Below are 6,000 nucleotides of genomic sequence, written 5' to 3'. Positions count from 1 at the left end.
TCACCAGGGGCGGATGAGGTCAATCTTGCCAGCTACAGGAAGAAGGTAGATGGAAGAAAAAAATAATTAAAAAATCAAATAAATATTAAAAGATTATTAAAAATTATCCACGTCAGTGCCAGTCGTACCATGTCAACGCCAGCCCCCAAAATTAGATGGATGGATTGAATTGACATAATTGCAATAAGTTTAGGATTTTTTTGGTAATTCTTCTTTGTGGTGGTTGAGGAGCCCATGGATGATGTGGGAGGTAGCAATAAGTTCATGTCGAACAAGTGATCGTAATTTCTCTTAAACGTCGAGTCAAAATGAAGATTTATGAAATTATGTTTCGAGTTTGTGCCTGTAAAAGAAATTCGAAATTCGGCCCTCATCGCGGGAGCTTGATGCATATTGTACAAAGTCCGAATTGGACTTGGTGTACGACTCCGAGTATGCGAAGCAAGAGATAATACTACTCCTTATTGGAGTAGGAGTCTTGGTGAAGTTGGCTTCATTGGGGTTTCATGGCTTTTATATGAATATAATTCAAGAGGCAAAATCTGTCTTCAAGCCGTTGATATGCAGAGTGCCTTCTTCGTGGGTTTTGTTTAGCATCCAATTAAGAGCGCTTTTTCGCGGACTTCATCCAAAAGTTTGAGTGTCTTAGTCATAAAATCCTTCATTGAGATTTTGCATATTTCTCTGCAGGATTGAGTAATTGTTTCGTCAGGATTAAATACCGCGAGCTAATGGAGCATTGATATTTGAGTTATGTAGTTGTAATTTTTATTTTATCGCTTGATTTATAGTGAAATCATATACTGATCTTCACGTTAAGTAGGTCATTTCGACCGAACTACGGAAACTCAATGCGTGATTTATTTCCTTATTCTATTTGTTATTATTGTGTCCGATCACTTGTTTTTGAAACATAAGAGTTTGCATATCCTTTTCATCCGTGGAAGTGTAAATGATTGAAAATAAGATTTTCAATATTTGGAAGCGTGATCAACGAAAAGATGATTTTCTAAGCTAATAGAGCGGAAATCTAATGCGAGGGAATACCGGATATTTGAGAATTTTGATCGGAAAATGCAAGCCATGAACAAACAAATGGCTAAGGCATCCAAGTTTCAGACTCGGATTAGCCCTTCGATACTTAATCCAGTAATACAGCAAGAAAAGGCGGTAACTTAAGTATATAGATAGGGTTCCTCGGGTGTAAACTTTTCCTAATCGGAAACCGTTCACTCATAATGCTAGGCATAGACGTCTGAGCTGCTGACTCGTATTTACGTGCCTGTACCACTTCGTCCCTAACTTGTTCAATGCGGTCGTAACCTAGTCCAGTCGAGGTCCTTTCCCGGAAGATTAAGCTTTGATGTTGCTACCTGTTTGGTATTTCATGCCCTAAGAAGGATAGGTTGGTCCCCAGAACTGGTAGCACAGGGGCTATGTGCTGAGTACAAAGCTCATTCATGTTTCACTGAGTGTGACTTTAAAGCTGCGAATGATAACTATTCTGTTTCTATTTTTTTGTTCCAGAAACAGGTTTGGATCATAAATCTGTTTGGAAACGCAATTTCATTTTTCTATTTCTGAAACAAATTTTAATTTCAAAAATAGGTTTGGAATAGAAATGAAAAGTTAAAATTTTCTACTTTTCTATTTCTGGAACAGAAATGAGAAGTTCAAATTCTTCTCATCGCTCACCCTCGCTACTAGTCGGTCGCCCACCCGCCGCCCACCTGCCAGCCGCCGCCTACTGCCATTCGCTGTCTCCTGCTGTTGGCCGCCGCCCGCCGTCCACTAGCCACCGTCTCCCACCGCCGCCCGCTCTCCTCCCGTCGTCGCCCTCCTCCCATTGCCGGCCACCTCTAGCCGCCATCCTTCGCACTGACCGTGTCACCGTCCGCCACCGGCTCTCCCTACCATCTGTCGTCCGCCGTTCGCTGCCACTGTCCGCCGCTCGCCATCCACTCACCGGCCACCTGAGAGGGAGAAATTTTGTGTTGTAATCAAACAAATTTTTGTTTCGGGAATAGAAATTTTGTGTCTTTATCAAATATGTTTTTTTGCTCAGAAACTCGTCTAAAAACAGAAATAAAAAAATCAATTTCTAGAAAAATATATTAATAAAAATTCAGAAAAATATTGAAATTGTCCAAGTCAGCACCCATGTTGAATAGCCAGCGTCCACGTTAGCGATTTTCAGTCAGATGGACTCAATTGGCAAAATGTGAAAGATTTATGACTTAATTAGCAAAATTGAAAAATTTATGATAAATTGGCAAAAATGCAATATGTTTAGGACTTTTTTAGACAATTTATTGTCCATACAAAACTAGCTTGCATGAAGCCAATGCGTCCGATATCATCGCCAAGGTACGAGAGTAGTTGTTATTCGGCACGACTATCTGATTCATATTTGTAGGGGGTCTAGGTCGGCCTCGTGATTAAGATCCATGCCTAATATCACTTTTTAGGCAACTTGTTCTAGCAAATTTGTGGCCAAGTCCTGATCTCATTGAGGTCTTCCTCAGTAGGCAATACTCAAAGTAGAGGCATGGCCAAATTGGTTTTGGTAGGTCTTCCTGCCAGCACTATCCAGTCGCATTCATTAAAACGCCTCAATTTCAGGAACATATTTTTCCATTGCTATTACTACAACTAGAGCTACTCCATGACTTTGACAATTCAAGGCCCTTTCTTGCACCTTGCCCATTTCAGAAGATTTCTTCGTGCAAGAGTGACTTACAACATGACTTCGAAAGGGATGAATTTAGGAAAAGAGGGAAGAGACATCAGTAGATCCTACTTCGATATTGTTGGAAAATTGACTTGGAAAATGGGTAGAACAATGAAGTGAGACTTTGAGGCGTGATATCACTTTTCTTTAAGGAATTATTTGCTCCACTAAGTTGCTAATGGTCACCGGCAAATTTTCTACAGAATACAACAAAGTCTCGATGAGAATACTAGATAGCAATTCTAGTATTTCTTCAGGGTCTCTCTACGAAACAATTCGAGAAGATGGCTGTGTTTTTTAGGAATGAAAATCTCGAAAATAAAAAGCATTCTGTTATGCCAAAAACCGACGAGTATATATAAACACATTTTAATGAACAATGGCAACCTTTCAGTAAACGGTTAAAATAAACAAACACAACTCTTCGGTCGACAGTTTATAATTGAAAAAGGTATGCTGCCGAAAGGGTATATGAAAAGACACGAAAATTCGGAATTAAAAAATTAAAATAATAATTTTTTTTTTACGAATTCCGAATTTCATAATTTCCAAAAATTCCAAAATGAACAAAGACACCCTTCCGACTAATAACGGTCATAAAGAAACCACATCACATAAAAAAAATAAGAACAAAGTAGAGGATTAGGCTAATTAATCCGCATGAGTGCAAAGTGCGCCCCCGCACGCGGATATTATGGGTCTAGCCCATAACTCATATGCTTCTTTTGAACACACAAAAAGAAGCCCACACTTGTAAACAAGCCTACTTCACTCCATCTTTTCTATGTGGGACATAGAAAATCCACTTTTGTTTGTTTTACAAACAAACTTCCAACGATCCCCCCCTTTGTTTGTAAAACAAAGATTTCACATGAGAATAAAATTTTTAAAAAAATATATATACAGCCAAAATCTCAATGAGATTAAATATACATACATAAAGGTCTCTTTCGAGTTAAACCTTTACTTAGTACAAGTACATCAAGACTCTATCAAAGTGATAAGTAGCTCGGCTTTAAACTTGTACTTTTAAATAATAGAATCAGACATACTGCACATATACTAACCTCTTGTTTTAGCGAGAAGTTCTATATTACTCAGCAGTATAATGGCCTTGTGCTTGATCCTATTTCATGAGCTCTCTAGAAAGCAACCCTAACTTTCGTAAGAAGCGGCACCACTTCTAAGCTCATATAGGTGAAGTATCTACCATGTGTTTCTGTTACTATTAACACATTACATATTTGTACAATACTTCATTAAGAATTCAATTCAACCTTCAAACTGTAACAGACGATACCGACTTCTCATATCAGGGCTAGCGTCGGTATCAAACAATCACTTTTCAGTAACTTGTTTTTACCCATTAAACCTTGTAACTAGTGATGTTCTAAAAAAATGTCGGATTACCATTACTAGTGATTTTAATTAAAGGGTTTCAGCCCCATTTCTTGTGAGGTCATTTTTACCATATCTCTTGGTAATGCCTTTGTCAAAGGATCAGCCAAATTATTACTTGACCTCACGTAAACAATTGTTATGGTACCATCTTTAATCAATTGTCTCACAAACTCATGCCTTAGGCTAATATGCCTAGACTTCCCATTATAGGTGCTACTATAAGCTCTTGCCAAAGTAGCCTGACTATCACAATGGATAGAAATATGAGGCATAGGACTAGGCCATAATTTGATATCCAACAATAAATTCCTAATCCACTCAACCTCTTTCCCAGTTGCCGCTAAAGCAACAAATTCTGACTCCATAGTTGAGTGAGTTATACATGTCTGTTTCTTGCTCTCCCAAGAAACAGCACCTCCACCTAAAGTGAAAACCCATCCTGAAGTGGAATGTTTATCACCCACACTTGTAATCCAACTAGCATCGGTGTATCCTTCTAATACAGCTGGATAATTATTATAGAACAAGCCTAAATTTTTTGTTCTTTTAAGATAACCAAAGATTCTAGTAATAGCTTTCCAATGTTACATATTTCGATTACTAGTGTACCTACTCAACTTGCACACAAAATAAGCAACATAAAGTCTAGTACAATGCATCGCATACATTAAAGACCCTATATCACTCGCATATTCAAGTTGTGCTACAACCCTACCAGTATTATAATTTAATTTAATACTGGAATCAAATGGAGTACTTATGTCCTTGAAACCAAGATGTTGAAATTTACTTAACATTTTTTCAATGTAATCACATTGGCTCAAAGAATAACCCCCACTATGTTTTTTAACTTTAATACCTAAGATAGTATCTACTTCACCCAAGTATTTCATTTTAAACATGGAAGTTAGATACTTCTTAGTCTCAATAATTCCAGTCATATTTGTTCCAAAGATAAGCATATCATCAACATATAAGCACACTAAAACACCATAGTCTTTAGTGAATTTAGAATATATGCACTTATCAGCACTATTGTGTGAGAAACCATTAGACAATATGACTGAATCAAATTTCTCATGCTACTGCTTAGGAGCTTGCTTAAGTCCATAAAGAGACTTAATCAATTTACATACTTTCTTTTCATTTCAAGGAAGAACAAAGCCTTCCGGTTGTTCCATGTAAATTTCCTCATTTAAGTCTCCATTCAAGAAAGCAGTCTTGACGTCCATTTGATAAACACAAAGATCATAAATGGAAGCTAGAGAAGAAAGGATTCGAATAGAAGTTATACGAGCTACAGGAGCATACGTATCAAAATAATCTATTCCTTCCTTTTGTCTATACCCCTTGGCCACCAATCTAGCCTTAAAAGTTTGGATAGAACCATCAGAATTGTATTTCCTCCTAAAGACCCATTTACATCCAATAGGCTTGGATCCTTTCGGTAAATCAACTAACACCCAAGTATTATTGGACATAATTGAGTCCATTTCATCATTTACAGCTTCTTTCCAAAAAGAAGCATCTCTAGAAGACATAGCATCACTAAAACATTTAGGATTGTCTTCTAAATTTAATACTCTAGGGTATTTATTTATCACGTTATTTTCTCGGTCTCCTTCGATAAGGAAAACATTAGTAATAAAGTTTGGACCTAAGTCCTTTGACTTCCTAGCTCTAGTGCTTCTTCTCAGTTCAGTCATGTCCTTAGAATCATTTGTCTCCTTCTCATGAGAATCTACTTGAGTCTCTACAGGTTTTGAATTATTTTCAATAATTTCACAACCCGTTGAACATTTATTCTCAAAAAATTCAACATCTCTTGATTCTACAATGACATTGAACTCTAAGTCAAGAAGCCTATA

Source organism: Syzygium oleosum, unplaced genomic scaffold (assembly GCF_021117445.2).
Source record: "Syzygium oleosum isolate NSW1041296 unplaced genomic scaffold, Sole_v2.1 Sole_v2.02, whole genome shotgun sequence".
NCBI lineage: Eukaryota > Viridiplantae > Streptophyta > Magnoliopsida > Myrtales > Myrtaceae > Syzygium > Syzygium oleosum.
Note: the sequence above shows the minus strand (reverse complement) of the source record.